This window comes from Lissotriton vulgaris, unplaced genomic scaffold (genome assembly GCF_964263255.1).
Source record: "Lissotriton vulgaris unplaced genomic scaffold, aLisVul1.2 SCAFFOLD_1673, whole genome shotgun sequence".
NCBI classification, from domain to species: domain Eukaryota; kingdom Metazoa; phylum Chordata; class Amphibia; order Caudata; family Salamandridae; genus Lissotriton; species Lissotriton vulgaris.
In genome coordinates this window covers 279,575-298,757 of record NW_028241535.1, presented here as the reverse complement: position 1 = coordinate 298,757, position 19,183 = coordinate 279,575, and the positions used below count along the sequence as shown (strand labels likewise).

Sequence of the window (19,183 nt, the reverse complement as noted above, 5' to 3'; positions counted from 1 at the left end):
GTTCTGACACAGTCTAGGATAAACTTATGCTTATTTTTAATTAGCACATAGTTAGAATTTCACCAAAGATGAAATATAGGCTCCTAAGGCAGACGAGGTGGCCGAGTGGTTAAGGCGATGGACTGCTAATCCATTGTGCTCTGCACGCGTTGGTTCGAATCCCACCTTCGTCGGAAAGCCATCAGACACTCTTTTGAAGGTGAGCATGTCTCGTAGTACAATTACACTCTCTTTCAAGACACTGCCATAATCCACTAGAAGGGCCCAACTGACTATTCCATTATGGCATTTATGTCAAATAAAGGGTAGTATTTTGTGCTTAATTGAAATTAGATCTTTCATGAAGTGTCCAGAGGATTGCCTATTCCTCACTCCTGGCCTTCCAACCAGTTTGGATAGATAGACTGATAAGAAAGCATTTCTTACTCCTAAAGTTTCAGCCGTCTCAAGTGTATGAGTGTTTACATTTGTCTGCCCCACAGAGACAGATCACTTCTAATAAGTGAGTTCTCTATCTGTCACTGATTGCGGACATACTCACTAGAGCTTTCAGTATGGTCATAAATGTGAATACTCTTATGTTCTCAAATCAAAATGGAGTTTTTCCTACTTTCAAGAAAAGTGTCTTAAGCATGCTCTTCGATTTGTGCACGCATGTAGACATTCAAATGCAACTGCATTTCCATACAGAGTCTCAAAATCATAGATATCTTAATACCGCAGTAAGAATACATGTTGCGATTTACAAACTGCAGGCAGACTGGCCTTGTAGCACAGTGGCAGAGCACTGGTCTTGTAAACCAGGGGTCATGAGTTCAAGCCTCATCAGGGCCTTTTTATATGTGTGTTTCTGTATGTTGTTTTCAAGTCATTCTTTCTAGGAGTCACACCTTGTCTTAAGTTTGCTTATTGACAAGCTTCCCTTTCCATCTTTCATCTTATCAAGAAGACTTCATGAAAACCATTGAACCATAAACTATTGCCTCACCCCTTCCGATCGCCTGACGAACGCCTGACAAACGCCATTCTCACCCCGCCGGGCAAGCCCTGCCGGGCAAAGCCAAATAAGCCATGCATATTTAAAGTTCCTTTGAAAGGCAGAGCGAGGACTAGGACGTCTGTTCCGACTGAGTCTGCATCCACAGAAAGGATGAAATAAGGCTCTAGAAATTTCACCAAGGAGATATGAACTTCATCCCCCTTAAAATACTTTTTCTCCCAGATACCCCGGCTCTTAGTCAAATGAGGTTAATCTTCAAAACCCCACCCCCACTAACCATAAATATTCACCTCTCCTGCTGTCCATTCAATTGATACAAGGTATCTTGTACATGGAGAGAATGTGAGAAAAAGCAGAATTGCTTCATAGATTTGGTGACCTTGGATGGGTGGGCTGGATAAAGAAGTGAACTTGGTTTCCGGAAAGGGAGTATCATGATGGGAATGAGGAAAAGAGAACATGGACCACATTCACAGGTTAGAGAAATAAATGTAATAGGTTGAATGGTTTTGAAAAGCTAGCTTTGAGCAGGAATTGTTTTTTAAAATTGCAAAGAACTAAAAAAGTCAATGTGGGATTGGAGGCACAATCTGAGCAGAAAGCACCATAAGCTGCTATGGTGCAACTCTTATGTTGACTAGAAACTTTAATATGATGATGCTCTTCTTTTGATATTTCTTTGAGTTAAATTTTATTGTATGTAGCTGACACAGCACTGTTTGCAGCTCCTCAGTTTATGGTTATCCCGTGACAACAATGTATTCATCATATTTATTATTCTACAAAAGTATTTTTAAATGCACTGATGTGGTGTTTGCATGCTATGCAAGATGGTACATCATTGAATGTTTATAAGGAGCATCGCATAGGATATGTGATATTTGGCACCTGGAGGAGTCGGACACGCAGATCCTGAAAAGAAGTTAAGACTCTCTAGCAAGAGCCGTCTTTATTCTGAGTCTAATCTTTACTTTTAGTGAAATGGTTTATGAAAACCAATCAACTGCTCCAGGTGAGGCTCGAACTCACAACCTCGGCATGGCTCAGTGCAAGTACTGCTGTATAAGTACCGCGCGCTAACCGATTGCGCCACTGGAGCTCACTGTTTTCATTCCTCCCCATTTGAGCCATCTAGTGCTAACCAAGTAGATACTGCACTGCTCCATTATTCACTGTGCAAGATCGATTCACATGCTAGCATGTTATCATGACTATTAAAAATACAGTCCAAATGGAATAGATTTGATAATTCTGCTATATCGTGTGCTCTGTCTATTGAACACCCCATACATTTGCCGTTCTGACACAGTCTAGGATAAACTTATGCTTATTTTTAATTAGCACATAGTTAGAATTTCACCAAAAATGAAATATAGGCCCCCAAGGCAGACGAGGTGGCCGAGTGGTTAAGGCGATGGACTGCTAATCCATTGTGCTCTGCACGCGTGGGTTCGAATCCCACCTTCGTCGGAAAGCCATCAGACACTCTTTTGAAGGTGAGCATGTCTCGTAGTACAATTACACTCTCTTTCAAGACACTGCCATAATCCACTAGAAGGGCCCAACTGACTATTCCATTATGGCATTTATGTCAAATAAAGGGAAGTATTTTGTGCTTAATTGAAATTAGATCTTTCATGAAGTGTCCAGAGGATTGCCTATTCCTCACTCCTGGCCTTCCAACCAGTTTGGATAGATAGACTGATAAGAAAGCATTTCTTACTCCTAAAGTTTCAGCCGCCTCAAGTGTATGAGTGTTTACATTTGTCTGCCCCACAGAGACAGATCACTTCTAATAAGTGAGTTCTCTATCTGTCACTGATTGCGGACATACTCACTAGAGCTTTCAGTATGGTCATAAATGTGAATACTCTTATGTTCTCAAATCGAAATGGAGTTTTTCCTACTTTCAAGAAAAGTGTCTTAAGCATGCTCTTCGATTTGTGCACGCATGTAGACATTCAAATGCAACTGCATTTCCATACAGAGTCTCAAAATCATAGATATCTTCATACCGCAGTAAGAATACATGTTGCGATTTACAAACTGCAGGCAGACTGGCCTTGTAGCACAGTGGCAGAGCACTGGTCTTGTAAACCAGGGGTCATGAGTTCAAGCCTCATCAGGGCCTTTTTATATGTGTGTTTCTGTATGTTGTTTTCAAGTCATTCTTTCTAGGAGTCACACCTTGTCTTAAGTTTGCTTATTGACAAGCTTCCCTTTCCATCTTTCATCTTATCAAGAAGACTTCATGAAAACCATTGAACCATAAACTATTGCCTCACCCCTTCCGATCGCCTGACGAACGCCTGACAAACGCCATTCTCACCCCGCCGGGCAAGCCCTGCCGGGCAAAGCCAAATAAGCCATGCATATTTAAAGTTCCTTTGAAAGGCAGAGCGAGGACTAGGACGTCTGTTCCGACTGAGTCTGCATCCACAGAAAGGATGAAATAAGGCTCTAGAAATTTCACCAAGGAGATATGAACTTCATCCCCCTTAAAATACTTTTTCTCCCAGATACCCCGGCTCTTAGTCAAATGAGGTTAATCTTCAAACCCCCACCCCCACTAACCATAAATATTCACCTCTCCTGCTGTCCATTCAATTGATACAAGGTATCTTGTACATGGAGAGAATGTGAGAAAAAGCAGAATTGCTTCATAGATTTGGTGACCTTGGATGGGTGGGCTGGATAAAGAAGTGAACTTGGTTTCCGGAAAGGGAGTATCATGATGGGAATGAGGAAAAGAGAACATGGACCACATTCACAGGTTAGAGAAATAAATGTAATAGGTTGAATGGTTTTGAAAAGCTAGCTTTGAGCAGGAATTGTTTTTTAAAATTGCAAAGAACTAAAAAAGTCAATGTGGGATTGGAGGCACAATCTGAGCAGAAAGCACCATAAGCTGCTATGGTGCAACTCTTATGTTGACTAGAAACTTTAATATGATGATGCTCTTCTTTTGATATTTCTTTGAGTTAAATTTTATTGTATGTAGCTGACACAGCACTGTTTGCAGCTCCTCAGTTTATGGTTATCCCGTGACAACAATGTATTCATCATATTTATTATTCTACAAAAGTATTTTTAAATGCACTGATGTGGTGTTTGCATACTATGCAAGATGGTACATCATTGAATGTTTATAAGGAGCATCGCATAGGATATGTGATATTTGGCACCTGGAGGAGTCGGACACGCAGATCCTGAAAAGAAGTTAAGACTCTCTAGCAAGAGCCGTCTTTATTCTGAGTCTAATCTTTACTTTTAGTGAAATGGTTTATGAAAACCAATCAACTGCTCCAGGTGAGGCTCGAACTCACAACCTCGGCATGGCTCAGTGCAAGTACTGCTGTATAAGTACCGCGCGCTAACCGATTGCGCCACTGGAGCTCACTGTTTTCATTTCTCCCCATTTGAGCCATCTAGTGCTAACCAAGTAGATACTGCACTGCTCCATTATTCACTGTGCAAGATCGACTCACATGCTAGCATGTTATCATGACTATTAAAAATACAGTCCAAATGGAATAGATTTGATAATTCTGCTATATCGTGTGCTCTGTCTATTGAACACCCCATACATTTGCCGTTCTGACACAGTCTAGGATAAACTTATGCTTATTTTTAATTAGCACATAGTTAGAATTTCACCAAAAATGAAATATAGGCCCCCAAGGCAGACGAGGTGGCCGAGTGGTTAAGGCGATGGACTGCTAATCCATTGTGCTCTGCACGCGTGGGTTCGAATCCCACCTTCGTCGGAAAGCCATCAGACACTCTTTTGAAGGTGAGCATGTCTCGTAGTACAATTACACTCTCTTTCAAGACACTGCCATAATCCACTAGAAGGGCCCAACTGACTATTCCATTATGGCATTTATGTCAAATAAAGGGAAGTATTTTGTGCTTAATTGAAATTAGATCTTTCATGAAGTGTCCAGAGGATTGCCTATTCCTCACTCCTGGCCTTCCAACCAGTTTGGATAGATAGACTGATAAGAAAGCATTTCTTACTCCTAAAGTTTCAGCCGTCTCAAGTGTATGAGTGTTTACATTTGTCTGCCCCACAGAGACAGATCACTTCTAATAAGTGAGTTCTCTATCTGTCACTGATTGCGGACATACTCACTAGAGCTTTCAGTATGGTCATAAATGTGAATACTCTTATGTTCTCAAATCAAAATGGAGTTTTTCCTACTTTCAAGAAAAGTGTCTTAAGCATGCTCTTCGATTTGTGCACGCATGTAGACATTCAAATGCAACTGCATTTCCATACAGAGTCTCAAAATCATAGATATCTTCATACCGCAGTAAGAATACATGTTGCGATTTACAAACTGCAGGCAGACCATCCTTGTAGCTCAGTGGCAGAGCACTGGTCTTGTAAACCAGGGGTCATGAGTTCAAGCCTCATCAGGGCCTTTTTATATGTGTGTTTCTGTATGTTGTTTTCAAGTCATTCTTTCTAGGAGTCACACCTTGTCTTAAGTTTGCTTATTGACAAGCTTCCCTTTCCATCTTTCATCTTATCAAGAAGACTTCATGAAAACCATTGAACCATAAACTATTGCCTCACCCCTTCCGATCGCCTGACGAACGCCTGACAAACGCCATTCTCACCCCGCCGGGCAAGCCCCAAACGCCATTCTCACCCCGCCGGGCAAGCCCTGCCGGGCAAGCCCTGCCGGGCAAAGCCAAATAAGCCATGCATATTTAAAGTTCCTTTGAAAGGCAGAGCGAGGACTAGGACGTCTGTTCCGACTGAGTCTGCATCCACAGAAAGGATGAAATAAGGCTCTAGAAATTTCACCAAGGAGATATGAACGTCATCCCCCTTAAAATACTTTTTCTCCCAGATACCCCGGCTCTTAGTCAAATGAGGTTAATCTTCAAAACCCCACCCCCACTAACCATAAATATTCACCTCTCCTGCTGTCCATTCAATTGATACAAGGTATCTTGTACATGGAGAGAATGTGAGAAAAAGCAGAATTGCTTCATAGATTTGGTGACCTTGGATGGGTGGGCTGGATAAAGAAGTGAACTTGGTTTCTGGAAAGGGAGTATCATGATGGGAATGAGGAAAAGAGAACATGGACCACATTCACAGGTTAGAGAAATAAATGTAATAGGTTGAATGGTTTTGAAAAGCTAGCTTTGAGCAGGAATTGTTTTTTAAAATTGCAAAGAACTAAAAAAGTCAATGTGGGATTGGAGGCACAATCTGAGCAGAAAGCACCATAAGCTGCTATGGTGCAACTCTTATGTTGACTAGAAACTTTAATATGATGATGCTCTTCTTTTGATATTTCTTTGAGTTAAATTTTATTGTATGTAGCTGACACAGCACTGTTTGCAGCTCCTCAGTTTATGGTTATCCCGTGACAACAATGTATTCATCATATTTATTATTCTACAAAAGTATTTTTAAATGCACTGATGTGGTGTTTGCATGCTATGCAAGATGGTACATCATTGAATGTTTATAAGGAGCATCGCATAGGATATGTGATATTTGGCACCTGGAGGAGTCGGACACGCAGATCCTGAAAAGAAGTTAAGACTCTCTAGCAAGAGCCGTCTTTATTCTGAGTCTAATCTTTACTTTTAGTGAAATGGTTTATGAAAACCAATCAACTGCTCTAGGTGAGGCTCGAACTCACAACCTCGGCATGGCTCAGTGCAAGTACTGCTGTATAAGTACCGCGCGCTAACCGATTGCGCCACTGGAGCTCTCTGTTTTCACTTCTCCCCATTTGAGCCATCTAGTGCTAACCAAGTAGATACTGCACTGCTCCATTATTCACTGTGCAAGATCGACTCACATGCTAGCATGTTATCATGACCAATAAAAATACAGTCCAAATGGAATAGATTTGATAATTCTGCTATATCGTGTGCTCTGTCTATTGAACACCCCATACATTTGCCGTTCTGACACAGTCTAGGATAAACTTATGCTTATTTTTAATTAGCACATAGTTAAAATTTCACCAAAAATGAAATATAGGCCCCTAAGGCAGACGAGGTGGCCGAGTGGTTAAGGCGATGGACTGCTAATCCATTGTGCTCTGCACGCGTGGGTTTGAATCCCACCTTCGTCGGAAAGCCATCAGACACTCTTTTGAAGGTGAGCATGTCTCGTAGTACAATTACACTCTCTTTCAAGACACTGCCATAATCCACTAGAAGGGCCCAACTGACTATTCCATTATGGCATTTATGTCAAATAAAGGGAAGTATTTTGTGCTTAATTGAAATTAGATCTTTCATGAAGTGTCCAGAGGATTGCCTATTCCTCACTCCTGGCCTTCCAACCAGTTTGGATAGATAGACTGATAAGAAAGCATTTCTTACTCCTAAAGTTTCAGCCGTCTCAAGTGTATGAGTGTTTACATTTGTCTGCCCCACAGAGACAGATCACTTCTAATAAGTGAGTTCTCTATCTGTCACTGATTGCGGACATACTCACTAGAGCTTTCAGTATGGTCATAAATGTGAATACTCTTATGTTCTCAAATCAAAATGGAGTTTTTCCTACTTTCAAGAAAAGTGTCTTAAGCATGCTCTTCGATTTGTGCACGCATGTAGACATTCAAATGCAACTGCATTTCCATACAGAGTCTCAAAATCATAGATATCTTCATACCGCAGTAAGAATACATGTTGCGATTTACAAACTGCAGGGAGACCGGCCTTGTAGCTCAGTGGCAGAGCACTGGTCGTGTAAACCAGGGGTCATGAGTTCAAGCCTCATCAGGGTCTTTTTATATGTGTGTTTCTGTATGTTGTTTTTAAGTCATTCTTTCTAGGAGTCACACCTTGTCTTAAGTTTGCTTATTGACAAGCTTCCCTTTCCATCTTTCATCTTATCAAGAAGACTTCATGAAAACCATTGAACCATAAACTATTGCCTCACCCCTTCCGATCGCCTGACGAACGCCTGACAAACGCCATTCTCACCCCGCCGGGCAAGCCCCGCCGGGCAAAGCCAAATAAGCCATGCATAGTTAAAGTTCCTTTGAAAGGCAGAGCGAGGACTAGGACGTCTGTTCCGACTGAGTCTGCATCCACAGAAAGGATGAAATAAGGCTCTAGAAATTTCACCAAGGAGATATGAACTTCATCCCCCTTAAAAAACTTTTTCTCCCAGATACCCCGGCTCTTAGTCAAATGAGGTTAATCTTCAAAACCCCACCCCCACTAACCATAAATATTCACCTCTCCTGCTGTCCATTCAATTGATACAAGGTATCTTGTACATGGAGAGAATGTGAGAAAAAGCAGAATTGCTTCATAGATTTGGTGACCTTGGATGGGTGGGCTGGATAAAGAAGTGAACTTGGTTTCTGGAAAGGGAGTATCATGATGGGAATGAGGAAAAGAGAACATGGACCACATTTACAGGTTAGAGAAATAAATGTATTAGGTTGAATGGTTTTGAAAAGCTAGCTTTGAGCAGGAATTGTTTTTTAAAATTGCAAAGAACTAAAAAAGTCAATGTGGGATTGGAGGCACAATCTGAGCAGAAAGCACCATAAGCTGCTATGGTGCAACTCTTATGTTGACTAGAAACTTTAATATGATGATGCTCTTCTTTTGATATTTCTTTGAGTTAAATTTTATTGTATGTAGCTGACACAGCACTGTTTGCAGCTCCTCAGTTTATGGTTATCCCGTGACAACAATGTATTCATCATATTTATTATTCTACAAAAGTATTTTTAAATGCACTGATGTGGTGTTTGCATGCTATGCAAGATGGTACATCATTGAATGTTTATAAGGAGCATCGCATAGGATATGTGATATTTGGCACCTGGAGGAGTCGGACACGCAGATCCTGAAAAGAAGTTAAGACTCTATAGCAAGAGCCGTCTTTATTCTGAGTCTAATCTTTACTTTTAGTGAAATGGTTTATGAAAACCAATCAACTGCTCCAGGTGAGGCTCGAACTCACAACCTCGGCATGGCTCAGTGCAAGTACTGCTGTATAAGTACCGCGCGCTAACCGATTGCGCCACTGGAGCTCACTGTTTTCATTTCTCCCCATTTGAGCCATCTAGTGCTAACCAAGTAGATACTGCACTGCTCCATTATTCACTGTGCAAGATCGACTCACATGCTAGCATGTTATCATGACTATTAAAAATACAGTCCAAATGGAATAGATTTGATAATTCTGCTATATCGTGTGCTCTGTCTATTGAACACCCCATACATTTGCCGTTCTGACACAGTCTAGGATAAACTTATGCTTATTTTTAATTAGCACATAGTTAGAATTTCACCAAAAATGAAATATAGGCTCCTAAGGCAGACGAGGTGGCCGAGTGGTTAAGGCGATGGACTGCTAATCCATTGTGCTCTGCATGCGTGGGTTCGAATCCCACCTTCGTCGGAAAGCCGTCAGACACTCTTTTGAAGGTGAGCATGTCTTGTAGTACAATTACACTCTCTTTCAAGACACTGCCATAATCCACTAGAAGGGCCCAACTGACTATTCCATTATGGCATTTATGTCAAATAAAGGGAAGTATTTTGTGCTTAATTGAAATTAGATCTTTCATGAAGTGTCCAGAGGATTGCCTATTCCTCACTCCTGGCCTTCCAACCAGTTTGGATAGATAGACTGATAAGAAAGCATTTCTTACTCCTAAAGTTTCAGCCGTCTCAAGTGTATGAGTGTTTACATTTGTCTGCCCCACAGAGACAGATCACTTCTAATAAGTGAGTTCTCTATCTGTCACTGATTGCGGACATACTCACTAGAGCTTTCAGTATGGTCATAAATGTGAATACTCTTATGTTCTCAAATCAAAATGGAGTTTTTCCTACTTTCAAGAAAAGTGTCTTAAGCATGCTCTTCGATTTGTGCACGCATGTAGACATTCAAATGCAACTGCATTTCCATACAGAGTCTCAAAATCATAGATATCTTCATACCGCAGTAAGAATACATGTTGCGATTTACAAACTGCAGGCAGACTGGCCTTGTAGCACAGTGGCAGAGCACTGGTCTTGTAAACCAGGGGTCATGAGTTCAAGCCTCATCAGGGCCTTTTTATATGTGTGTTTCTGTATGTTGTTTTCAAGTCATTCTTTCTAGGAGTCACACCTTGTCTTAAGTTTGCTTATTGACAAGCTTCCCTTTCCATCTTTCATCTTATCAAGAAGACTTCATGAAAACCATTGAACCATAAACTATTGCCTCACCCCTTCCGATCGCCTGACGAACGCCTGACAAACGCCATTCTCACCCCGCCGGGCAAGCCCCAAACGCCATTCTCACCCCGCCGGGCAAGCCCTGCCGGGCAAAGCCAAATAAGCCATGCATATTTAAAGTTCCTTTGAAAGGCAGAGCGAGGACTAGGACGTCTGTTCCGACTGAGTCTGCATCCACAGAAAGGATGAAATAAGGCTCTAGAAATTTCACCAAGGAGATATGAACGTCATCCCCCTTAAAATACTTTTTCTCCCAGATACCCCGGCTCTTAGTCAAATGAGGTTAATCTTCAAAACCCCACCCCCACTAACCATAAATATTCACCTCTCCTGCTGTCCATTCAATTGATACAAGGTATCTTGTACATGGAGAGAATGTGAGAAAAAGCAGAATTGCTTCATAGATTTGGTGACCTTGGATGGGTGGGCTGGATAAAGAAGTGAACTTGGTTTCTGGAAAGGGAGTATCATGATGGGAATGAGGAAAAGAGAACATGGACCACATTCACAGGTTAGAGAAATAAATGTAATAGGTTGAATGGTTTTGAAAAGCTAGCTTTGAGCAGGAATTGTTTTTTAAAATTGCAAAGAACTAAAAAAGTCAATGTGGGATTGGAGGCACAATCTGAGCAGAAAGCACCATAAGCTGCTATGGTGCAACTCTTATGTTGACTAGAAACTTTAATATGATGATGCTCTTCTTTTGATATTTCTTTGAGTTAAATTTTATTGTATGTAGCTGACACAGCACTGTTTGCAGCTCCTCAGTTTATGGTTATCCCGTGACAACAATGTATTCATCATATTTATTATTCTACAAAAGTATTTTTAAATGCACTGATGTGGTGTTTGCATGCTATGCAAGATGGTACATCATTGAATGTTTATAAGGAGCATCGCATAGGATATGTGATATTTGGCACCTGGAGGAGTCGGACACGCAGATCCTGAAAAGAAGTTAAGACTCTCTAGCAAGAGCCGTCTTTATTCTGAGTCTAATCTTTACTTTTAGTGAAATGGTTTATGAAAACCAATCAACTGCTCTAGGTGAGGCTCGAACTCACAACCTCGGCATGGCTCAGTGCAAGTACTGCTGTATAAGTACCGCGCGCTAACCGATTGCGCCACTGGAGCTCACTGTTTTCACTTCTCCCCATTTGAGCCATCTAGTGCTAACCAAGTAGATACTGCACTGCTCCATTATTCACTGTGCAAGATCGACTCACATGCTAGCATGTTATCATGACCAATAAAAATACAGTCCAAATGGAATAGATTTGATAATTCTGCTATATCGTGTGCTCTGTCTATTGAACACCCCATACATTTGCCGTTCTGACACAGTCTAGGATAAACTTATGCTTATTTTTAATTAGCACATAGTTAAAATTTCACCAAAAATGAAATATAGGCCCCTAAGGCAGACGAGGTGGCCGAGTGGTTAAGGCGATGGACTGCTAATCCATTGTGCTCTGCACGCGTGGGTTTGAATCCCACCTTCGTCGGAAAGCCATCAGACACTCTTTTGAAGGTGAGCATGTCTCGTAGTACAATTACACTCTCTTTCAAGACACTGCCATAATCCACTAGAAGGGCCCAACTGACTATTCCATTATGGCATTTATGTCAAATAAAGGGAAGTATTTTGTGCTTAATTGAAATTAGATCTTTCATGAAGTGTCCAGAGGATTGCCTATTCCTCACTCCTGGCCTTCCAACCAGTTTGGATAGATAGACTGATAAGAAAGCATTTCTTACTCCTAAAGTTTCAGCCGTCTCAAGTGTATGAGTGTTTACATTTGTCTGCCCCACAGAGACAGATCACTTCTAATAAGTGAGTTCTCTATCTGTCACTGATTGCGGACATACTCACTAGAGCTTTCAGTATGGTCATAAATGTGAATACTCTTATGTTCTCAAATCAAAATGGAGTTTTTCCTACTTTCAAGAAAAGTGTCTTAAGCATGCTCTTCGATTTGTGCACGCATGTAGACATTCAAATGCAACTGCATTTCCATACAGAGTCTCAAAATCATAGATATCTTCATACCGCAGTAAGAATACATGTTGCGATTTACAAACTGCAGGCAGACCATCCTTGTAGCTCAGTGGCAGAGCACTGGTCTTGTAAACCAGGGGTCATGAGTTCAAGCCTCATCAGGGCCTTTTTATATGTGTGTTTCTGTATGTTGTTTTCAAGTCATTCTTTCTAGGAGTCACACCTTGTCTTAAGTTTGCTTATTGACAAGCTTCCCTTTCCATCTTTCATCTTATCAAGAAGACTTCATGAAAACCATTGAACCATAAACTATTGCCTCACCCCTTCCGATCGCCTGACGAACGCCTGACAAACGCCATTCTCACCCCGCCGGGCAAGCCCCAAACGCCATTCTCACCCCGCCGGGCAAGCCCTGCCGGGCAAGCCCTGCCGGGCAAAGCCAAATAAGCCATGCATATTTAAAGTTCCTTTGAAAGGCAGAGCGAGGACTAGGACGTCTGTTCCGACTGAGTCTGCATCCACAGAAAGGATGAAATAAGGCTCTAGAAATTTCACCAAGGAGATATGAACGTCATCCCCCTTAAAATACTTTTTCTCCCAGATACCCCGGCTCTTAGTCAAATGAGGTTAATCTTCAAAACCCCACCCCCACTAACCATAAATATTCACCTCTCCTGCTGTCCATTCAATTGATACAAGGTATCTTGTACATGGAGAGAATGTGAGAAAAAGCAGAATTGCTTCATAGATTTGGTGACCTTGGATGGGTGGGCTGGATAAAGAAGTGAACTTGGTTTCTGGAAAGGGAGTATCATGATGGGAATGAGGAAAAGAGAACATGGACCACATTCACAGGTTAGAGAAATAAATGTAATAGGTTGAATGGTTTTGAAAAGCTAGCTTTGAGCAGGAATTGTTTTTTAAAATTGCAAAGAACTAAAAAAGTCAATGTGGGATTGGAGGCACAATCTGAGCAGAAAGCACCATAAGCTGCTATGGTGCAACTCTTATGTTGACTAGAAACTTTAATATGATGATGCTCTTCTTTTGATATTTCTTTGAGTTAAATTTTATTGTATGTAGCTGACACAGCACTGTTTGCAGCTCCTCAGTTTATGGTTATCCCGTGACAACAATGTATTCATCATATTTATTATTCTACAAAAGTATTTTTAAATGCACTGATGTAGTGTTTGCATGCTATGCAAGATGGTACATCATTGAATGTTTATAAGGAGCATCGCATAGGATATGTGATATTTGGCACCTGGAGGAGTCGGACACGCAGATCCTGAAAAGAAGTTAAGACTCTCTAGCAAGAGCCGTCTTTATTCTGAGTCTAATCTTTACTTTTAGTGAAATGGTTTATGAAAACCAATCAACTGCTCCAGGTGAGGCTCGAACTCACAACCTCGGCATGGCTCAGTGCAAGTACTGCTGTATAAGTACCGCGCGCTAACCGATTGCGCCACTGGAGCTCACTGTTTTCACTTCTCCCCATTTGAGCCATCTAGTGCTAACCAAGTAGATACTGCACTGCTCCATTATTCACTGTGCAAGATCGACTCACATGCTAGCATGTTATCATGACCAATAAAAATACAGTCCAAATGGAATAGATTTGATAATTCTGCTATATCGTGTGCTCTGTCTATTGAACACCCCATACATTTGCCGTTCTGACACAGTCTAGGATAAACTTATGCTTATTTTTAATTAGCACATAGTTAAAATTTCACCAAAAATGAAATATAGGCCCCTAAGGCAGACGAGGTGGCCGAGTGGTTAAGGCGATGGACTGCTAATCCATTGTGCTCTGCACGCGTGGGTTCGAATCCCACCTTCGTCGGAAAGCCATCAGACACTCTTTTGAAGGTGAGCATGTCTCGTAGTACAATTACACTCTCTTTCAAGACACTGCCATAATCCACTAGAAGGGCCCAACTGACTATTCCATTATGGCATTTATGTCAAATAAAGGGAAGTATTTTGTGCTTAATTGAAATTAGATCTTTCATGAAGTGTCCAGAGGATTGCCTATTCCTCACTCCTGGCCTTCCAACCAGTTTGGATAGATAGACTGATAAGAAAGCATTTCTTACTCCTAAAGTTTCAGCCGTCTCAAGTGTATGAGTGTTTACATTTGTCTGCCCCACAGAGACAGATCACTTCTAATAAGTGAGTTCTCTATCTGTCACTGATTGCGGACATACTCACTAGAGCTTTCAGTATGGTCATAAATGTGAATACTCTTATGTTCTCAAATCAAAATGGAGTTTTTCCTACTTTCAAGAAAAGTGTCTTAAGCATGCTCTTCGATTTGTGCACGCATGTAGACATTCAAATGCAACTGCATTTCCATACAGAGTCTCAAAATCATAGATATCTTCATACCGCAGTAAGAATACATGTTGCGATTTACAAACTGCAGGGAGACCGGCCTTGTAGCTCAGTGGCAGAGCACTGGTCGTGTAAACCAGGGGTCATGAGTTCAAGCCTCATCAGGGTCTTTTTATATGTGTGTTTCTGTATGTTGTTTTTAAGTCATTCTTTCTAGGAGTCACACCTTGTCTTAAGTTTGCTTATTGACAAGCTTCCCTTTCCATCTTTCATCTTATCAAGAAGACTTCATGAAAACCATTGAACCATAAACTATTGCCTCACCCCTTCCGATCGCCTGACGAACGCCTGACAAACGCCATTCTCACCCCGCCGGGCAAGCCCCGCCGGGCAAAGCCAAATAAGCCATGCATAGTTAAAGTTCCTTTGAAAGGCAGAGCGAGGACTAGGACGTCTGTTCCGACTGAGTCTGCATCCACAGAAAGGATGAAATAAGGCTCTAGAAATTTCACCAAGGAGATATGAACTTCATCCCCCTTAAAATACTTTTTCTCCCAGATACCCCGGCTCTTAGTCAAATGAGGTTAATCTTCAAACCCCCACCCCCACTAACCATAAATATTCACCTCTCCTGCTGTCCATTCAATTGATACAAGGTATCTTGTACATGGAGAGAATGTGAGAAAAAGCAGAATTGCTTCATAGATTTGGTGACCTTGGATGGGTGGGCTGGATAAAGAAGTGAACTTGGTTTCCGGAAAGGGAGTATCATGATGGGAATGAGGAAAAGAGAACATGGACCACATTCACAGGTTAGAGAAATAAATGTAATAGGTTGAATGGTTTTGAAAAGCTAGCTTTGAGCAGGAATTGTTTTTTAAAATTGCAAAGAACTAAAAAAGTCAATGTGGGATTGGAGGCACAATCTGAGCAGAAAGCACCATAAGCTGCTATGGTGCAACTCTTATGTTGACTAGAAACTTTAATATGATGATGCTCTTCTTTTGATATTTCTTTGAGTTAAATTTTATTGTATGTAGCTGACACAGCACTGTTTGCAGCTCCTCAGTTTATGGTTATCCCGTGACAACAATGTATTCATCATATTTATTATTCTACAAAAGTATTTTTAAATGCACTGATGTGGTGTTTGCATACTATGCAAGATGGTACATCATTGAATGTTTATAAGGAGCATCGCATAGGATATGTGATATTTGGCACCTGGAGGAGTCGGACACGCAGATCCTGAAAAGAAGTTAAGACTCTCTAGCAAGAGCCGTCTTTATTCTGAGTCTAATCTTTACTTTTAGTGAAATGGTTTATGAAAACCAATCAACTGCTCCAGGTGAGGCTCGAACTCACAACCTCGGCATGGCTCAGTGCAAGTACTGCTGTATAAGTACCGCGCGCTAACCGATTGCGCCACTGGAGCTCACTGTTTTCATTTCTCCCCATTTGAGCCATCTAGTGCTAACCAAGTAGATACTGCACTGCTCCATTATTCACTGTGCAAGATCGACTCACATGCTAGCATGTTATCATGACTATTAAAAATACAGTCCAAATGGAATAGATTTGATAATTCTGCTATATCGTGTGCTCTGTCTATTGAACACCCCATACATTTGCCGTTCTGACACAGTCTAGGATAAACTTATGCTTATTTTTAATTAGCACATAGTTAGAATTTCACCAAAAATGAAATATAGGCCCCCAAGGCAGACGAGGTGGCCGAGTGGTTAAGGCGATGGACTGCTAATCCATTGTGCTCTGCACGCGTGGGTTCGAATCCCACCTTCGTCGGAAAGCCATCAGACACTCTTTTGAAGGTGAGCATGTCTCGTAGTACAATTACACTCTCTTTCAAGACACTGCCATAATCCACTAGAAGGGCCCAACTGACTATTCCATTATGGCATTTATGTCAAATAAAGGGAAGTATTTTGTGCTTAATTGAAATTAGATCTTTCATGAAGTGTCCAGAGGATTGCCTATTCCTCACTCCTGGCCTTCCAACCAGTTTGGATAGATAGACTGATAAGAAAGCATTTCTTACTCCTAAAGTTTCAGCCGTCTCAAGTGTATGAGTGTTTACATTTGTCTGCCCCACAGAGACAGATCACTTCTAATAAGTGAGTTCTCTATCTGTCACTGATTGCGGACATACTCACTAGAGCTTTCAGTATGGTCATAAATGTGAATACTCTTATGTTCTCAAATCAAAATGGAGTTTTTCCTACTTTCAAGAAAAGTGTCTTAAGCATGCTCTTCGATTTGTGCACGCATGTAGACATTCAAATGCAACTGCATTTCCATACAGAGTCTCAAAATCATAGATATCTTCATACCGCAGTAAGAATACATGTTGCGATTTACAAACTGCAGGCAGACCATCCTTGTAGCTCAGTGGCAGAGCACTGGTCTTGTAAACCAGGGGTCATGAGTTCAAGCCTCATCAGGGCCTTTTTATATGTGTGTTTCTGTATGTTGTTTTCAAGTCATTCTTTCTAGGAGTCACACCTTGTCTTAAGTTTGCTTATTGACAAGCTTCCCTTTCCATCTTTCATCTTATCAAGAAGACTTCATGAAAACCATTGAACCATAAACTATTGCCTCACCCCTTCCGATCGCCTGACGAACGCCTGACAAACGCCATTCTCACCCCGCCGGGCAAGCCCCAAACGCCATTCTCACCCCGCCGGGCAAGCCCTGCCGGGCAAGCCCTGCCGGGCAAAGCCAAATAAGCCATGCATATTTAAAGTTCCTTTGAAAGGCAGAGCGAGGACTAGGACGTCTGTTCCGACTGAGTCTGCATCCACAGAAAGGATGAAATAAGGCTCTAGAAATTTCACCAAGGAGATATGAACGTCATCCCCCTTAAAATACTTTTTCTCCCAGATACCCCGGCTCTTAGTCAAATGAGGTTAATCTTCAAAACCCCACCCCCACTAACCATAAATATTCACCTCTCCTGCTGTCCATTCAATTGATACAAGGTATCTTGTACATGGAGAGAATGTGAGAAAAAGCAGAATTGCTTCATAGATTTGGTGACCTTGGATGGGTGGGCTGGATAAAGAAGTGAACTTGGTTTCTGGAAAGGGAGTATCATGATGGGAATGAGGAAAAGAGAACATGGACCACATTCACAGGTTAGAGAAATAAATGTAATAGGTTGAATGGTTTTGAAAAGCTAGCTTTGAGCAGGAATTGTTTTTTAAAATTGCAAAGAACTAAAAAAGTCAATGTGGGATTGGAGGCACAATCTGAGCAGAAAGCACCATAAGCTGCTATGGTGCAACTCTTATGTTGACTAGAAACTTTAATATGATGATGCTCTTCTTTTGATATTTCTTTGAGTTAAATTTTATTGTATGTAGCTGACACAGCACTGTTTGCAGCTCCTCAGTTTATGGTTATCCCGTGACAACAATGTATTCATCATATTTATTATTCTACAAAAGTATTTTTAAATGCACTGATGTGGTGTTTGCATGCTATGCAAGATGGTACATCATTGAATGTTTATAAGGAGCATCGCATAGGATATGTGATATTTGGCACCTGGAGGAGTCGGACACGCAGATCCTGAAAAGAAGTTAAGACTCTCTAGCAAGAGCCGTCTTTATTCTGAGTCTAATCTTTACTTTTAGTGAAATGGTTTATGAAAACCAATCAACTGCTCTAGGTGAGGCTCGAACTCACAACCTCGGCATGGCTCAGTGCAAGTACTGCTGTATAAGTACCGCGCGCTAACCGATTGCGCCACTGGAGCTCACTGTTTTCACTTCTCCCCATTTGAGCCATCTAGTGCTAACCAAGTAGATACTGCACTGCTCCATTATTCACTGTGCAAGATCGACTCACATGCTAGCATGTTATCATGACCAATAAAAATACAGTCCAAATGGAATAGATTTGATAATTCTGCTATATCGTGTGCTCTGTCTATTGAACACCCCATACATTTGCCGTTCTGACACAGTCTAGGATAAACTTATGCTTATTTTTAATTAGCACATAGTTAAAATTTCACCAAAAATGAAATATAGGCCCCTAAGGCAGACGAGGTGGCCGAGTGGTTAAGGCGATGGACTGCTAATCCATTGTGCTCTGCACGCGTGGGTTTGAATCCCACCTTCGTCGGAAAGCCATCAGACACTCTTTTGAAGGTGAGCATGTCTCGTAGTACAATTACACTCTCTTTCAAGACACTGCCATAATCCACTAGAAGGGCCCAACTGACTATTCCATTATGGCATTTATGTCAAATAAAGGGAAGTATTTTGTGCTTAATTGAAATTAGATCTTTCATGAAGTGTCCAGAGGATTGCCTATTCCTCACTCCTGGCCTTCCAACCAGTTTGGATAGATAGACTGATAAGAAAGCATTTCTTACTCCTAAAGTTTCAGCCGTCTCAAGTGTATGAGTGTTTACATTTGTCTGCCCCACAGAGACAGATCACTTCTAATAAGTGAGTTCTCTATCTGTCACTGATTGCGGACATACTCACTAGAGCTTTCAGTATGGTCATAAATGTGAATACTCTTATGTTCTCAAATCAAAATGGAGTTTTTCCTACTTTCAAGAAAAGTGTCTTAAGCATGCT

General features: G+C 41.3%; 25 non-coding genes across 25 annotated transcripts; 17 read left to right on the top strand and 8 right to left on the bottom strand.

Moving 5' to 3' along the window:
* The first annotated feature begins 91 nt into the window (after window positions 1–91).
* Window positions 92–173, top strand: TRNAS-GCU (transfer RNA serine (anticodon GCU)). Its single transcript has one exon. It is a non-coding gene; the product is annotated as a tRNA-Ser (tRNA).
* Window positions 174–762: 589 nt separating this feature from the next.
* TRNAT-UGU (transfer RNA threonine (anticodon UGU)) lies at window positions 763–834 on the top strand. Its single transcript has one exon. It is a non-coding gene; the product is annotated as a tRNA-Thr (tRNA).
* Window positions 835–2,004: 1,170 nt separating this feature from the next.
* TRNAI-UAU (transfer RNA isoleucine (anticodon UAU)) lies at window positions 2,005–2,099 on the bottom strand. The gene is made up of 2 exons: window positions 2,062–2,099; window positions 2,005–2,040 (listed from the first exon to the last, which is right to left on the bottom strand). It is a non-coding gene; the product is annotated as a tRNA-Ile (tRNA).
* Window positions 2,100–2,388: 289 nt separating this feature from the next.
* TRNAS-GCU (transfer RNA serine (anticodon GCU)) lies at window positions 2,389–2,470 on the top strand. Its single transcript has one exon. It is a non-coding gene; the product is annotated as a tRNA-Ser (tRNA).
* A 589-nt stretch (window positions 2,471–3,059) lies between these two features.
* On the top strand, window positions 3,060–3,131 carry TRNAT-UGU (transfer RNA threonine (anticodon UGU)). Its single transcript has one exon. It is a non-coding gene; the product is annotated as a tRNA-Thr (tRNA).
* Window positions 3,132–4,301: 1,170 nt separating this feature from the next.
* TRNAI-UAU (transfer RNA isoleucine (anticodon UAU)) lies at window positions 4,302–4,396 on the bottom strand. The gene is made up of 2 exons: window positions 4,359–4,396; window positions 4,302–4,337 (listed from the first exon to the last, which is right to left on the bottom strand). It is a non-coding gene; the product is annotated as a tRNA-Ile (tRNA).
* A 289-nt stretch (window positions 4,397–4,685) lies between these two features.
* TRNAS-GCU (transfer RNA serine (anticodon GCU)) lies at window positions 4,686–4,767 on the top strand. The gene has a single exon. It is a non-coding gene; the product is annotated as a tRNA-Ser (tRNA).
* Window positions 4,768–5,356: 589 nt separating this feature from the next.
* On the top strand, window positions 5,357–5,428 carry TRNAT-UGU (transfer RNA threonine (anticodon UGU)). Its single transcript has one exon. It is a non-coding gene; the product is annotated as a tRNA-Thr (tRNA).
* Window positions 5,429–6,644: 1,216 nt separating this feature from the next.
* TRNAI-UAU (transfer RNA isoleucine (anticodon UAU)) lies at window positions 6,645–6,739 on the bottom strand. Its single transcript has 2 exons — window positions 6,702–6,739; window positions 6,645–6,680 (listed from the first exon to the last, which is right to left on the bottom strand). It is a non-coding gene; the product is annotated as a tRNA-Ile (tRNA).
* A 289-nt stretch (window positions 6,740–7,028) lies between these two features.
* On the top strand, window positions 7,029–7,110 carry TRNAS-GCU (transfer RNA serine (anticodon GCU)). The gene has a single exon. It is a non-coding gene; the product is annotated as a tRNA-Ser (tRNA).
* A 589-nt stretch (window positions 7,111–7,699) lies between these two features.
* TRNAT-UGU (transfer RNA threonine (anticodon UGU)) lies at window positions 7,700–7,771 on the top strand. The gene has a single exon. It is a non-coding gene; the product is annotated as a tRNA-Thr (tRNA).
* Window positions 7,772–8,941: 1,170 nt separating this feature from the next.
* Window positions 8,942–9,036, bottom strand: TRNAI-UAU (transfer RNA isoleucine (anticodon UAU)). Its single transcript has 2 exons — window positions 8,999–9,036; window positions 8,942–8,977 (listed from the first exon to the last, which is right to left on the bottom strand). It is a non-coding gene; the product is annotated as a tRNA-Ile (tRNA).
* A 289-nt stretch (window positions 9,037–9,325) lies between these two features.
* On the top strand, window positions 9,326–9,407 carry TRNAS-GCU (transfer RNA serine (anticodon GCU)). The gene has a single exon. It is a non-coding gene; the product is annotated as a tRNA-Ser (tRNA).
* Window positions 9,408–9,996: 589 nt separating this feature from the next.
* On the top strand, window positions 9,997–10,068 carry TRNAT-UGU (transfer RNA threonine (anticodon UGU)). Its single transcript has one exon. It is a non-coding gene; the product is annotated as a tRNA-Thr (tRNA).
* Window positions 10,069–11,270: 1,202 nt separating this feature from the next.
* TRNAI-UAU (transfer RNA isoleucine (anticodon UAU)) lies at window positions 11,271–11,365 on the bottom strand. Its single transcript has 2 exons — window positions 11,328–11,365; window positions 11,271–11,306 (listed from the first exon to the last, which is right to left on the bottom strand). It is a non-coding gene; the product is annotated as a tRNA-Ile (tRNA).
* Window positions 11,366–11,654: 289 nt separating this feature from the next.
* TRNAS-GCU (transfer RNA serine (anticodon GCU)) lies at window positions 11,655–11,736 on the top strand. Its single transcript has one exon. It is a non-coding gene; the product is annotated as a tRNA-Ser (tRNA).
* Window positions 11,737–12,325: 589 nt separating this feature from the next.
* Window positions 12,326–12,397, top strand: TRNAT-UGU (transfer RNA threonine (anticodon UGU)). The gene has a single exon. It is a non-coding gene; the product is annotated as a tRNA-Thr (tRNA).
* A 1,216-nt stretch (window positions 12,398–13,613) lies between these two features.
* TRNAI-UAU (transfer RNA isoleucine (anticodon UAU)) lies at window positions 13,614–13,708 on the bottom strand. Its single transcript has 2 exons — window positions 13,671–13,708; window positions 13,614–13,649 (listed from the first exon to the last, which is right to left on the bottom strand). It is a non-coding gene; the product is annotated as a tRNA-Ile (tRNA).
* A 289-nt stretch (window positions 13,709–13,997) lies between these two features.
* Window positions 13,998–14,079, top strand: TRNAS-GCU (transfer RNA serine (anticodon GCU)). Its single transcript has one exon. It is a non-coding gene; the product is annotated as a tRNA-Ser (tRNA).
* A 589-nt stretch (window positions 14,080–14,668) lies between these two features.
* On the top strand, window positions 14,669–14,740 carry TRNAT-UGU (transfer RNA threonine (anticodon UGU)). The gene has a single exon. It is a non-coding gene; the product is annotated as a tRNA-Thr (tRNA).
* Window positions 14,741–15,910: 1,170 nt separating this feature from the next.
* TRNAI-UAU (transfer RNA isoleucine (anticodon UAU)) lies at window positions 15,911–16,005 on the bottom strand. The gene is made up of 2 exons: window positions 15,968–16,005; window positions 15,911–15,946 (listed from the first exon to the last, which is right to left on the bottom strand). It is a non-coding gene; the product is annotated as a tRNA-Ile (tRNA).
* A 289-nt stretch (window positions 16,006–16,294) lies between these two features.
* Window positions 16,295–16,376, top strand: TRNAS-GCU (transfer RNA serine (anticodon GCU)). The gene has a single exon. It is a non-coding gene; the product is annotated as a tRNA-Ser (tRNA).
* Window positions 16,377–16,965: 589 nt separating this feature from the next.
* Window positions 16,966–17,037, top strand: TRNAT-UGU (transfer RNA threonine (anticodon UGU)). Its single transcript has one exon. It is a non-coding gene; the product is annotated as a tRNA-Thr (tRNA).
* Window positions 17,038–18,253: 1,216 nt separating this feature from the next.
* On the bottom strand, window positions 18,254–18,348 carry TRNAI-UAU (transfer RNA isoleucine (anticodon UAU)). Its single transcript has 2 exons — window positions 18,311–18,348; window positions 18,254–18,289 (listed from the first exon to the last, which is right to left on the bottom strand). It is a non-coding gene; the product is annotated as a tRNA-Ile (tRNA).
* A 289-nt stretch (window positions 18,349–18,637) lies between these two features.
* On the top strand, window positions 18,638–18,719 carry TRNAS-GCU (transfer RNA serine (anticodon GCU)). The gene has a single exon. It is a non-coding gene; the product is annotated as a tRNA-Ser (tRNA).
* Window positions 18,720–19,183: the final 464 nt, after the last annotated feature.